Genomic DNA, 15281 nt, shown 5'->3' with positions numbered 1-15281 from the left:
TAATTATTTTTAACAATGGGTTAAGAATTATCAAAATTTTATTGTTAAATGAAATAAGAATTTAAGTATTTATTTAAATCCCTTAATGAATAAGGGAAATAAATAGATAGAAATCCTTAATATTAACCTAGAGTTTATATTTTTAATGCGTAAAGGAAAATAAAATAAACCTAATAAAATTAGTCTCACTAATTTTGGATATTTCTTCAATTTTCTGGAATTTAAACAAATTAAAAGCAAAAGAAAACTAAAACTACCACTTATTTGCACAAAAACCCCACGGAACTTCTTACTCCTCTCATTTCTACCCTTCCCTCTCTCTTACTCTCTTACAGGTGGGTCCAGCCTTTCTTCTCCCCTCCTTCACAGCGCTAGGCCAGGCCGCAGAATAGGGGCGGCGGCGCCTCGGCGGCGGCGCCTCGCCGACGGCGAGCTTCGTCGGCATCACAGGATTACAGAGCAAGTATCTCCACCTCCCTGCACACTTTCTCCCCTTTCTGGCTTTCTCTTTTCCCAACAGAGGCAGCTGGCGGCGGTGGCCACCATGGCCGACGGCGACGGCACGCGTTCCAGCCACCTCGGCCTCGGAACGGGCCAACAAAAGGCATCTATACCTCCCGCGCACGCCTAGGACTCCTCTGGACTCTCTAGAACTGTCCCACGACACAGGAAAAATACTGCTCACCTTCGTACCCCTGCCTGCACTACGACTGCTGAAACTGAAGAACACGGCGACCGGCGGTGACAAGGGATGGCTTGAGCTGGAGTGGGCTCAAACGTGTTTTTGTCATGTTGGTGGTGGTGTGGCTGCAAGGATTTGATGGATGATGATTCAAGGGTGGAGGATTTTGGTGAGAGGTGGAGCTCGGCGTGGGGAAACAGAATGGCGGGAAGTCGAAGATGACCCCCCTCCTGGCGATATTTATTTGAATTCTCACCGTTATCCACTCGCCGCCTCTAGCCCTCCTGCTTATGCGTGGATCCTGTGCATACTCGATGCGTGGGCACTTTGAACTTGCCCGCGAATTCACCTGGCTGCTTCGAGGAAGAAGATAAGGATGAGGTGTTACTGTCGTTCTCTGAATCGACTTTGAACCGTGAACAACCTGATCTTTGGACCTCCTGATCTCCAAATTTCTTATATAAACATGAAAATAGTCCAAAATAACTATTGTAGACCTATTATTCCTCTTCATTTTCTGTTACGTGCATGAGTCTTGAATCTGCCCCAACCCTCTCAAAAGTCAACTCAAATAGGTCGGGTTCAGGCTATATTTCAGAGTTTCCAGCACTTCTATTCACACTGGCCATCTTGGGGTCCAAGGATTCTCCAAATTTCATCACTGAACATTGAAATCGTACAAAATAAAAGTTGTATATGGTTCATCCAACTACCTTTTTCATGCTATCCATTTTTCTTGAATCCAGCTCTAACCTGTTAAAAGAGCTCTGAACATTGCTGCTGTTCACACTGAGTTAAAATTGAATGCTTCTGAACCTGAAACTTACAGTGCAGTTTTCTCCAATTTATTCCATTGAACTTCAAAATCTCCAAAAAGCAAAGTTGTAGATTTGACAATTCTATACAACTTTTATTTCAGTCACATTTTCATATTTAGTGCCTAACAAATCTAAAAATTGCTCCGACCCACGACACAGGAAAAACGCTGCTCACCTTCGCACCCCTGAAATTTACAGCTCAATGTCTCCCAATTTCGTTATCATACTTCAAAATCCCTTGAACGCAAAGGTATAGATTTGATATTTATCTACAACTTTTGTTTCATGCACTTTCTTTGATTCAGTCTCTAACCTATTTACATTTGGACCTGAACATGTTGGCTTTTAACTGAAATACATGATCTTCAGTTAACCTGTTTAAACCTGCCACATGTACGTCTGGATATCTCCATATTTTTGTTACTGAACTTCAAAATTGTCCAAAGCCAAAGTTGTAGAGGAGATATTTCCCTAAAATTTTCATGTTGGCGCTTTCTCTTATTTTGCTTTAATCATGCTCAAACATAACTCTGAATATGGCTGTTTTACTGAAATTCAACGTTTCAGTCTTTTACCCAAACTGGTAGGCGCTGAATTTAAATTCTAACACCTTGGCATTGTTTCCCAGTTGATCAAATGGCATATCTGCAATGCCTTAGTTTCATAGTTCAAGGACCAAAATCGGATGATTGTGATAGTTCAGGGTTGAAAAATAGACTTTTCCCAAATATATATGAGCGATCAAAGGGATGCCCAAAGTATTGGACTGTGCTTCGTTTCATACTGGAGCTGTTGACTCTGAAGGCTAAGCATAGTTGGTCAGATGGAAGTTTCGATGGTCTGTTGCGTATCTTGGTTTGGTTGCTTCCAAAGCTAAATAAAGTGCCAGCAAACAAATACAAAGCGAAGAAGTTTGTCAGCTCATTCACGATGGGTGCGGAAAGAATTCACGCATGTCCAAATTATTATATTTTGTATCGTGGGGATACTTTCAGAGACTTGGGCAAATGCCCTGTCTATTCTGCATGTTCCGCCTTAAGGAACTTGGCATTGAAATGGTTAGACTCTGGTGCATGCATATCTAATTTATTAGCATACATTCTATTCTACATGATGCAAACATGTGATGCATTTATTGTAGGTGAAAGGATCAAGTATGCTGATCCTCTAGCTATTTGCGAGGCCAGGCACAAGGTGCCAAACATGTGGGAAAACAACTATGATGTGTTCAAGCACTGTGAAACGCCTAAGGAGATAGCTCGGGAATGATAAGAACAGCTCAAAGAGAATATGAAGACGGTTGCGGCCTACATAGCAAAGATGATGCAAGAATGGCAAGACGTGGCCGATTGCATTTTTGCGCATACAATGTTAGGTACATCTATTTTCAATCATTTGTTACAATATACAATTGCTCCTATCCATAGTTAAAACTCGCATATAATATTTTTGCAAAAATCATTAGATTGCCTTTTCAATACAACCGAAGTGTGGAAGAATCCTCATATTTGACTCCTTGGATTGGCCAAAGAATAATTGCAAGGATTTCTTATTCATCCTCAGAATGTTAGTGAACTTATTATCCTCCATACATACATCATGCAAATCTTTCCATACAAATTATGCATTTACAAACTAACTTCTCACTTCTTTCTTTTTCAAACAGAGCTTACCAGCACTATGTTAAATTAAGAGGTGCCCATGACCCTGAGAAGAAAAAAGAAATGACTCTACACACAAACTTCTCATGCCACAAGCATCCTGTTTGTTCCATGTATTGCTGGTACTATATGTGCGAGCATCTCAGGGTGCAAGGGCGATACACAACTGATCCTGAACGTGTAAGGGACTACTCTTTATTAGGGATAGATTTACATGTGTTATATTATTTTTGCATATATCTAACACGTGCTTACTTTCTCCATGGATTCTTGTCAATTGCAGGACAATCCACCAAGGAACATCGGGCAACTCCATGGGAGAGAACTTTTAGAAGTAGTTGCCGATTTATGCAGTTTCATTATGCACGAAGTGGTCAACCCAAGGGGCACATTTTATAGTAAAGACCACGAATTAGCAACAGATCCTAAGTATCATGGTCTTCGTGAGTGGGAAAACAAGAAGCATCGTGCCTCCTCTAGTAGCATTGGTAAATAGGAGAAAAATATGCATTGAGCTTCAATTTTGATGATGTACTATACTCATTATGCTTTCTAATGATATATATGTGTGTGTGTTTTATTTCTACATGATTTAATTTTGCATGCGTAATTATTTATATTTATGAAACATGTTCCATGTCAATCCAGATGACATTCGATTGCGAACTAGCTTGATAGAACAAAACTGCAGGAATCCATTTTTTTTTGGGGGTGGGGGGAGGGTCACTCTGCCCCTGGAAATGCATTTTAAGGGGTGTGTAACGTAACCGCCCCTGCAAACTGCTATTTTTTGCAGCGAAAAGCAGGGACGGGTGCGCCATCCACCCCCTATACTATTTTGCGCTACAAGCTTGCAAAGTAATCATTCTACAATTCTACATTGAAGTAGGGCAAAGACGATTCAGCATACAACTCCTACAATGGATTGTCTTTCAAGATCTCGTAGTAATTGCTCAATCACTTAATTTATGTATAGTGAAAAAAATATATGGATTGTCTTTCAAGTCGTAGTAACTGCCCAATCGCTTAATTTATGTATAAAAAATATATATCGTAAGCTGTGTAGTAATCATAACTTGTAGAAGAAAATCAGATAGTGCCAAACCAATTAGCCATACAAATCAGATAAAGATCTTCCAACGGCTAAACTATTAACTAATTTAATTTAAGAGAATCCATGTGTTGACGCGAGATAATCACACACCAAGCCAAGGAGCCCCGTACGGCAAACTCGGACTGCACTTGATTTGAACCAAAGCGTGCCAGTCAATTTGATCTGTAAATTGACAAGGAAACAACAAACCGTGAAATTCAAGAGTATATCGACTGGATTTCCGAATCACTCTTACGCGGGGTATCAGCAAGGCTCTGCCGATACAGAAGACGACAATAGATCGGGTATAATAAGTATATAATAGAAGCGATCTACAAGGGATCGGCGATGAGCTGCCGATGCCGATAAACAACTAGACGGTTAGATCTAAAGCCGGCACGTACTAGGTAACAGTGTACAAACCCACGAATGTATGGATCTGGACAAAGCTAAACTTATGATCAAATCTAATCGGCTTTACAAAGTTTATTGTGATAAACAAAAAACTTACAATCGATTAAACAAATCACTAAGCCGGGTAATTTGTAAATGAATCTAAACGAGAAAACAACGATGCGCCCGAGATCAAAGCTTAGATAAATTCGATAAATTTTGAATAGATCTGAACGAAGCCATATCGATGCGCCCGGAAGCTAAAGCTCAGATTTACTCGGTAAACGAAAACTTACCAGCAAACCAAGTCGCTCGAATGTGAGGCATCCTTGATCAGCTTGAAAGAACTCGCGGAAAAGAAAAAGATGGCGAAACCGCCGACGAGAAAGTAAATTGCAAGTAGATTAAATTTGTGTTTGTTGGATGTGTATCAATCTTTACAATAGCCAGATGGCTCATATTTATACCCCACGCTAACACAATCCTAGCCGATTATGACAACACAGATTCTATCTTAAAAAACAAGAAACTATTCTAAAAATAAGATAACTCTTACCAAACTGAAACCAAAATATCTAGTCAATCTCCCCTTCCTCGGTCAGCAAGATTTTCAACAGTGGTACGCGACCACCCCTCCAAATCCACCGATCGTACAATACAAAACTTTTTCCCCTTTGCAACACCCTTCCTTGACACGTGCCAAAATCTGGTGTCAACACCATAATCAGATCCTAAGCAAATGCCACCATGTTAGGCATATATGCTTTAGCTAAATAGCTAGTCATATGACATAACATAATGGCCGTGTTTGGTTTTCTGGAATTTTAGGAATAGTAACACTTTGACCGCTAATTACAGTGTCAAACAAAGTTTACAAAACCAACTTCAGAACTAGGTTACTATAGCAAGAGACGAATCTTATAAGGCCTTTGACCGCGTGATTAGAAGATGGTTACTGTAGCATCACTGTGGGCCATCATCAATTAATTACAGTCATTAGATTGGTCGCGAAAAGTTACACTCATCCCTGAAGAGGTTTTGCAAATAGACTTCATTTAGCCCTTCATGCGGAGTCTAGAAGACGTACTGTTCCTAGAATGCTAGGAAAGCAAACAAGGCCATAAGGAGGGATCAGAGTTTTTCTACATAGGTCTGAAGTGCTCAGGCACTGTCGGACAGAAAAAATCTGCATTCTGCTGTCAATCTGCAACCACACAGCAGCTACATTGTCCCATACTGTCTGCTGCTCCATGCTAGGTAAGTTCTACATGTACAAGATACAAGTGAAAGTCAATTCATGGATTGATATCTTGCTCCCGGCGCCAAGAGTTCTTCATCCTTGAAGGCCACCATCTTGCAACTTTGATCTCAGCCCCTAAAAGTTTCACAAGACAAACACGCAGTTGATATGGTCAGTGGTTCAAACAGGAAAACAAGGTCCTGATTTTAATAAGAAGTATATGATATATGATGTGGCCCTAGTATGGATTAACTATGCATTATGCTTTGCTAACTATTGCATGGGTGTGTATTTAGGTGCCAGATAAAATCGAAGCTTGTGCCCAATAAATTCCTTATTCCAGAAGACAGCTAGTTCCAATCCAGTGGCTGCTGCCTTAAAATTTTTTGTAGCCTTCAGATTTAATTTGGTGGTTTTATGGAACTTTGGCTATGACACCTTTAGCATGTATGACCACAAATGATTTGCACCAACCTGAACACATTGATGTGACAGCAGCAAAGGTATATACAGCTAACCAACTTCATTTCATGCATGTATTGGACCATTATGTTCATATGAAGTTCCAAAGCTCAATTGTTGTTCTTACAGACATAAAGACAATATTTAAACCTAGAGTGTGTTCACAAAAAATGGATAGGTCATGTCAAGTGCATATATTACTATCAGCTAAAATTTCACTCTGGGGAAAATAAAACTAGTAACAGTAACTGTGTATGATGTATCAAATTTAAAAAAAGCAAGAGAGAGTTCAGTCAGAACCATTACCAATTAGGGAACATCCCATCTAGTTGGCCGCTTCCTCTTAGAAGGCAAGGTTTCTGCAGGATTTGGTACATCCTTTTGTGGGATAATTGTCAGCCTTGGTCCATCTGAAAGCATTTCTTCATCCTCTGATTCTCTCTGTATCGGACTCTTCACTGATCCATCCATAGCAGGGAGGCCTTGCACGAGCAGCTCTTGTAGCTGGAGGTACTGGCAGTACAAGTTTTTGGGGAGGCAAACTATTGGGAGAAGCTTGCTGTTCAAGGGTTGACTGAGATTCAGTTGGTACCTCACTATGCACTGCTTGTGACACTTCCATATCATTTTCTGGTGTTGCCTTGTCCTCCGCTGCTTCTTCTTGTTTCTGTATAGAAAGTCAGTCCATTTAAAAATCTGACTGGACAGCAACATAAATCCCAAGCAGCAACTTAGTCAGAATGAGCAACTATGTTAATTCTTGTCAAGATCTCTGATGTACTTTTGTGCCTAAACTATGCTGAGAACTTCACAGTGTTGTTTACACAGTTCCTAGGCCAGTGGTGGCATTTCAAGATCACACAAAATGATGCTGGAAGACCACACTATCCAATTATCCGGTGCTCTATCAATTCCAATACAGTATGTTTCAGCAATGCTGCAACTTTACATGCTCTGGATTAAGAGAGTATGCACAACTATGGTATAAAATTCAGGCAGAACACAGACACAGGTGAGGAAGGGAGTTCACCTCCAGCTGCCCCTGTTCTTCCAGGAGCTTGTCAAGCACAACACGGTATGATCCCTCCTCCAGGAACACCCAGCCATCCCTCCCGTATAGCTGAATAATTGAAACATATATTGTTAACAGAACTAGTCAACTAGTTAGTAGTATTCCTTAATCCTAAATCAAACACTTGTCAGCAAAGAAAAGGAATTCCTCAATCAAACGCACATTCACTTTTTCCAAAATTTTAAGAATCAATTGAGCAGTACTCGAAACATTAAAAAAAGGTGTTAACGTTGCTACATTCCTCACCCTAAAATGAATAAAAAAAGATGTTACACCAGCTCTCTCTCTCGTAGGAGGAAATCAAGGTAGTTTCTTTGCAAGAGGCAAAATTTTCAGTTGCATCTACGATCTGATCCACTGCGCTAGATGATCCAGCAGCGCAACGATAAACCCACTAAAAAAGAAATAAAAGGGAACCAACGAAGCAAAATCTCGGCCGCCCCGTGGGTTCTTGGAGCGGGGAAAAGGGCCCTGCCTTTCTACTCCGACGCACAAAAATTTCAACTGCGGAGCATCCATCCGCAACGAAATTGCAAGAATCCAGTATGCATGTAACAATCTTGGGAGAAAAGGAGGCGGGTTTTTCGTTTACATCGTTGGAGGTGCGGGGCGACAAGTCCTAGGAAAGGAGGAAAGCAAAGGATGCGCGACAACAAGATCACAGAGTACTGGCTCCCAAGGATCACAAAGATCATGAACCAGCACATACAAGCTAGTGGATTACAAGATGCAAATAAAATAAAGATTCTTGGAAGGGGAGCAAGCAGCTACCTGTAGGAGGTTGTTGATGATCTTGCGGGATTTGGGGCCTGGGGAAGCCGTACTGAGCGAGGTGGTCAATGGCGGCGTCGATCCGCCGCTCCCCTCTCTTGAGCCTCGGCCGGCCCATCGCCTCCGCCGACCGCCGCTGCGCTGCGCTCCCCTCTAGAGAGGAGGCGTTCAATGGTCCGCTCTGATTGAAGGCGGAGACGGCACGAGACCAGAGCGGCGAGCGCTGAAGAAAATCGGTAAAAGGCCTCGTCTGCCAATGTTAGTTTACCGTCGACCGTAACCTTCTCCTCCACTGGTTGATTTTTATCCACGTGCGCGAGGCCCACTACCTCTCATCTTCCCCACTCCTCTCTTTTCCCCTTCATTTTTTCCTTTCGCTGGATCTGACCGCGGGCGCGGCCCCTTCCCCTTCCCCTTCCCCTTCCCCTTCCTCTCTCCCCTCCCTTAATCTCTCCATAGCGGCCAGCGGGGGTGCCGGTGGCGGGGCCGGTGGCGGGAGCCTGGAGGCGTGGCAGGGCCGGAGGCCGGAGGCGCGGCGGGACCTGTGGCGGGAGGTGGGAGGCGCGGCGGGGCCGGCGCTCGCCCCCGTCGTCGGCGGTGGGTCGGCGGAGGCGCGACGCTCGCCCCAGCACTGCCCGCAGATCCGGTTTTCATTTTTTCTTTCAAAATAGTTTTCTATATTTTTTGATTTTCTTTGATTTTCTTATGAATATTTTTTTAATGATGCAAAAAAATTCATCAAAGATTTTTTTGTTTTCAATGTAAAAGTTTTCTGGTCAATTTTTTTATTTGTCTCTTTGAATTTTTTCTTTCAAAATTTTCTTGTTAATTTTTTCTTGAAATGTTTTTCAAAAAATTTTTTTGTCACAAAATGATAAAAAAATTACTAAAAAAAATGGTCAGAAAATTGACCGTACTGAATCCAACTTACTGTCGCATGCGCCTCTACGTGGCATCCAGCTGACTCTGCGATTTCTCCCATCCATCGGTTTTTCACTTCTTTGTCCTGTACCTAGTACAGTGTGTGTGCATGTTTTGGCTTTCGATGCAGTTTCAAGATTAATGCAAAACACTAATATCATAGGCTCTATTGCATTCATCCACGGTTAGTGGCGGAACTAGAAAGAAATTTAAAGAGGTGTGAACATAACCTAATAATATTTGTGGGAACAAAAATTGGCAATTTGCACAAATTTTAATTGGTTGCGCTAATACGCACTAGCTAGTCACGATATATATTATTTAATCACGCATTGACAATTCATAAAGGAAAATAAAAACAAAAATTAATATATCTTGTTCATTTTAGTTCTGCCTTGGTTTCATACCAGGGTTAGGCCTAATCAAGAAAATTTATTCTATTATATAATAATCAATAATGTTTACAAAGCATACCGTATTAACAATAATATATTTATATATAGATTTAAATTGTAGAAGTATGGTTGTGATGGCTAATGCAGGTGGATTTGATGTTGTCGTCTATCTCGGCAGTGACTGCCTACCTGCTTGCCATCGGCGACTCGTCGTACATTCTCGCGATGCTCATCGTGAGATGTGATTCCACTTGACGCCCTCCACTGAAACACCGACGAGCTGTGACTAGGGAGAAGCCACACACGGAGAAGAGAGAACTTTTGAGGCTAGAGATCAAGGTGGATTGTGGGCTTTCGAGCAACCAAATAAACATTGTGGGTTTTTGTTGTGCTCTAAAATGGGTTAAAATTAAGAGATACTTATAAACCTAAGCTAAAATTAGGCTGAGATTTAAAATATTTTAAAAAATATATTATTTGGGGGCAATTGTTCTTTCTAACCCCTCACTTCCGCTACTATCCACGATCCTCTCATTGCGCCAGCCCCATCACTTCCGCTACTGTCCACAGTTCTCTTATCGCGCTCTGTTTTTTTTTTGCGAGAAAGAGATGCATATTATATTAAAACAGCACAGGAAGCAGTACATCTCGATCTTACAGTTAAGACCTTGAGTAAAACTGAAATTACAACAAAGCCCCTACTGTATATCTTCTTCCTCAGGCCGAGGAGTCGCCGCCTTCTGAGCTCGGATGCCGGCGCCCAGGAGCTCCAAACTTCCCATCTCCCCGATACAAATCGACGGGCGGACACCAAGCATTGGTAAACCGCAAGAAATACTCGAGGGGAGGGCATCGGCCGTCGGCCCCGACGATTTGTCCCTGCATCCGCCATCTTCCACCATGGATGTGAACCATCTAGCGCCCAAAGTTCCAGAGCACCGCAACAGCAAGCGCGGAAAGGAGACTAGCAGCACCCCCGAAGAGGAATCCCCAGGGCAAGAGACCCATCCGCAAGCAGGCAGATGGACCCAAACCATCCTCTAAGAACCCATCGAGCAAGCAGAGAACTCACCCGACACATCCTTGAGGAAACAAAATCCACCCTGCCTCGCCGCCGTCACCGACAACCGACAGGAGGAACCAAAGCCGCAAAAGAAGGAGAATCACCTCTTCAAGCTGACAACCAGCCGAATCGACGACCTCCATCCTCCGGCAAACCCTAGCCTCGCCGAACGAAGATGCCGACGAGGAAGACCTAGACCTAGATAGACTACTATCTACCCTATCTACAGTCGCACGACGTTTCCGCGGCCCACCCCTCCCTCCGACGCCGGTCTGGCCGCCGGAGGGAGGAGGGGCCGGCGGAAGCGCCGCCGGCAACTTCTCCGCCTCGGTGTCGCCCCTTTCGCCCCTGAGCACTGTAGAGGGGGATAAGAACGAGTCGAGCGGAACTTGTCAAGCCTAGTGAACAGAACTCTCTTATCACGCTCCGTTGTAGTCGTCGCTACTTATCTAATATATTGCGATATGATATTAGGTTAGAAATTTATGCTGGGCCGAACAAAGTCAAAAGATTTGTGCTATAATGGGCGGAACAAAGTAGAAAAATTTATGCACGGATTCAAACTTTTCTACATCTATCCTGCAATCTGTCCTATGCTTAGAGGCAAGCCATATCTATCAAGAAAAAATACCTCAAAAATCTTATACATTGAAATTAACGGTGTTTCTACAACTATGTCGGTGTTTAGCCGCCAAACCTGCTCAAGGATACCCTTAGCAGTAGGATTGTAGGCAAATGATTGACTAGTTCTGGAACTCGATGGTGTAAGGAACACAAGGATTTATATAGGTTTGGGCCGCGAGGTGCGTAATATCCTACATCCTGTGTGGTTGCTTGTATTGGAATTTCTTTTAAAAAAATCATCAATAGCTTGTCTCCTCAAATTAATGAAATTTTCTACCAAAGTCAAAGTTAGATTTTTCATGCTCAAACCTTCATATGCAGTTTGACTTTGCTTTGAGTTTTGTCAAATTCTTTGACCCTTGCTAGAGATTTGTCATACTCTCATGATCAAGATTATGTACACGTCCACTCACATGCTATACTTCTATAACGGAAGATAACAAAAATTATCATCCACCCATAAAATAAAACTCAATGACATACCATGACTCTTTCTCTCTAAAGTAACCATCAAGAATGTGGACTATGAAAACAAAAAAATAATAAAATAAAAGATCCATACCAAAAGAAGTATGCCACATGCCCAAAGGCATGCCAAAAAAGAGAGAAAAAGATGCATACCTAAAGAAAATATACCACATGCCCACAAAGCATGTCAAAAGAAAAAAAAGAAAGATAGTCCACATCAAAGGAAAATAAAGAAGAGAGATGGATCATGCAAAGGAGTTCATCCACCCTCTGCCAAAAAAAATCCACAGACTTGCACATCTTGATCAAATTGTATGACTCGTTTCTACTTGGATCTAGTCTTTGACTTAACAACATAAGCAAAATTAGACATGCCTCTTTTACTCCTACCCTGAGCTCCACATAAGCCTGATTAGATGATAGGAGAAAAAAAAAGACAACGACTTTGTCTTGGTGAGGATCTAACACTACTACAAAAAATATTTTCAGAGGCATTTATTTTTTATTTTCAGAGGCATGCAGACCCAAACGCCTCTGAGCTAGGGTTAGTGTTAATGCTATATTTTCAGAGGCATTTTTCGCACGCCTCTGTTAATAGGTTAGAAAAAACAAAAAAAAACCATCGGGCCCACCGAGCCCATCGGGTGCCGCTGCCGCCGCCGACGCGTCCGCCTGCCGGCCGCAGCCTCCGCGCGCCGCCCGCCGCCGCAGGCGCGTCCACAGCGCCACCGTCCACTGCGGCCGCCAGAGGTCGCCATGGCCGGATCCGTCGCGGTCGCGGCCCGCCGTGGCCGAATCCGCCATGGCCGCCGCCGCCTGAGCTCGCCATGGCCAGATCCGCCGCGGCCGCGGCTCACCGTGGCTGAATCCGCCATGGCCGCCGCCACCCTAGCTTGCCGTTGCCTGATCCGTGTGCCGTCGTCCGACGCCCGTCGCTGGCTGGCTGTCGCGCCGCCGCCCGCCCGCGGCCGCGCTCTGCGCCGCCACCCGACATGCTCCACCCACGGCCGCCGCCTGTGCTCGCCTCGGGCCCACACGCCGTTCGCCAAGGTCCGCCACTGCCGTGCGCGGCCGCCTCCGCCGCACCGTGCCGGCCCGCGGTCGCCGCCGCCGCCGCCGGTGCTCGCCTTGGAGGCGTGGTCTTCATGCGCGGGAGGGGATGGAGGGTGGAGAGAGAGAGGTGCACAGATGGGGAGAGGGAGTGAGGGAGGAGAGAGAGAGAGGGTGAGGGAGAGAAAAGGTTAGGGTTTGGTGAACCGGGCTCTTTGGATTATTATTGGGCCCGACCTATTTACTGAGGAGGACATGTATAACGCAAACGCCTCAGAAAATAGAAGTATTTACTGAGGCGGACATGTATAACGTAACCGCCTCAGTTAATCGATTTTTTGAGGCGGTTTTCGTAACCGCCTCAGTTAATAAGAAACGAACGCCTCTGTTAATGCTGGGCATTAACAGAGGCATTTTCTTTTTGTGTCCGCCTCAGAGGCCTTTTTTAAGTGCCTCGCAAAATCCAGAATTGTAGTAGTGTAAAATACAAAGAGTGATTCGAGAGAACAATTTGAGCAGAAAGACTATTCTTTTGTTTCAAAATTTTAAAACCCAAGTTTTTAAGCAGGAAAAGCTAGGAATTCGAAGTCTTTATTGTTCCATTCTTCAATTACCTAAGAAAGTATGGTAGCCACTCCAAAGTTCACAGGTCCGGAGGAAGCTTAGAATAACTTGTATGCAAGTTCCAATAAGGGAGTTGCATCCACCTTAATCCTTCAAACTTTACTCAAGGACGAGCAAAGGGCTAAGTGCGGGGTGTTGTTGACGGCTGTTAAGTGCAAAATATATGCCGTCAACTCCTGCATATAAACATAAAGAATAAACATCAACAGTAGTGGTAGGAGTTATTACTAATGAATTCCACGAGTGTTGGTGAATTGTTGATTGCAGGGACGCAAATTGGGAATAACATGAAAACACGCAGAGAACACAGAATATCCGGTCATGCGTCTGACATACAAGAAGGGTCCACAAATCGGAGCAAACGGGCATGCCACGCAAGATGCACCCCGCGATCCCCATAAGGAGCGCACAAGGAGTATGCCGAACAAAAATGGACCTAAATGGTGACAAAAGTGGTTCGGCCGAACCCCTAATGAGCCCAACCAGGCCCATCTTTGACGGGCAGTGCCCCCGACTCTTCCTTAAGGCGATGTCGTGGTGCTTCCTTGTATACGGCGACATGGAGTAGCCCCTACATCTCTTCAAGACTATAAAAGGGGGCCTCCTCCCCTCTCAAACAGATCGTCAAGTGCTCAACACACCTCCCAAGAAGATGTAGTGCTCCATTCCAAAGGTGAGGTCCTACCTAGGCTAGCGCTTAGAGTAGGATGAGGGTGAGGAGTAGTTCGGGGAAGCGCCGGGCGTGTCGGCGGTCTTCTCCGGTCTTGTACCTTTACGGATGCTGGCTTCTTCTTGTATGAGTAAGTTAGTATTTATGATTCTTGTATTGCATAGTACTATTGCTTAAGTGAGATCAGTTCTCTTACTCGCGGGTTCGTCGCTCTAAGTTTATACAGAGTGCCATAGTTTGCTATGGGAGCTCAAACATAGTTAGACTATGGTAGTAATCAGTAGCATAGACATGATGTCTAGGCTAAGTGTTACCTTTGTTTGCCTTATATCCCACGATATGTGAGGTAGGCCGCTGGTGGTGACAGCCCTATCGGTCCTTCGTATTCCTCCACGTTCGGGTATAGCGTAGAGCCATTGGGCGGAGTCTCCTGACCATTTCAGGGGTAAGTCGGTGCCTGAAGCGAATATTCTTACCCGAGAGATCGACCTTTAACTCATCATTAGTGCTACCGAAGGAGTCTTCTCTAGCCTTGCCACTTAACCTTGGTGTGTCCTTGGACTGACTAAGTTAGGAGTTAGTGCACGCACGTTCTCTGTGGATATGATACCCTTGAATACTCACTGGGAAAGCTACGACGGTATCCGTACGCTTGCGGATTTATTCGCATCATTAAAGTACCCAACAATCCTCTTTCGGCTCTTATCAAACTAGGTAAAGTGACATCCCTAGCCATGTATACAGTCAAGAGTTTATCTACAATCTCACGATCACCCCATTTATCACCACCAAGTGACTTGATTTGATTTGTGATCTTCTTCATACAGTTGTACATCTCTTTGACACTTTCATCATTTTTCATAGAGAAAAGATTTAGTTCATCTTCCAAGGTCTTGATTCTTGACTCACGGAATTTTCTTGTGTTTTGATGATTGACTTGTAGTGTATCTCAAGCATCATTGGCTGTTGGTGCATCTTCTATCCTGTCAAACTCTTCCGGGCTCATGGATGTGTGAAGAATGTTTAAGGCTTGAAAGTTTCTTTGCAACACATATTGTTGCAGTGGTGTTGGAGTCTCATCTTCATCCGGGATTTCACACCCAACTTCTACAACTTTCCAAAGATCCTGTGAATTACATTCAAATAGCCAAACATCTTGGTTTTCGATTGATTGTAACCGGTTCCATCAAAGAATGGAGACTTTCCCATATGAATTGATGCACTATGGTCACTAGAAAGTTGAAATGTGTAGTGATGAGCAACACGGTGATACT

The 15281-nt window shown here is 43.7% G+C and overlaps 1 long non-coding RNA gene and 1 pseudogene across 3 annotated transcripts; one reads left to right on the top strand and one right to left on the bottom strand.

The window, feature by feature from the left end:
• The first annotated feature begins 328 nt into the window (after positions 1 to 328).
• Positions 329 to 3749, top strand: LOC120660198. Of its 3 annotated transcripts, none has more exons than XR_005669430.1 (6): positions 329 to 463; positions 2129 to 2558; positions 2642 to 2875; positions 2966 to 3066; positions 3167 to 3341; positions 3445 to 3749. It is a non-coding gene; the product is annotated as an uncharacterized LOC120660198 (long non-coding RNA). The 3 variants fall into 3 exon arrangements; XR_005669429.1 differs by lacking the exon at positions 329 to 463 and adding an exon at positions 474 to 1750; XR_005669428.1 differs by lacking the exon at positions 329 to 463 and having other exon boundaries at positions 474 to 2558.
• Positions 3750 to 5588: 1839 nt separating this feature from the next.
• LOC120660197 lies at positions 5589 to 8784 on the bottom strand (annotated as a pseudogene).
• Positions 8785 to 15281: the final 6497 nt, after the last annotated feature.

The sequence above is a fragment of the Panicum virgatum genome, chromosome 2N (genome assembly GCF_016808335.1).
Source record: "Panicum virgatum strain AP13 chromosome 2N, P.virgatum_v5, whole genome shotgun sequence".
NCBI lineage: Eukaryota > Viridiplantae > Streptophyta > Magnoliopsida > Poales > Poaceae > Panicum > Panicum virgatum.
Note: the sequence above shows the minus strand (reverse complement) of the source record. Positions and strands in the feature narration are given on the sequence as shown.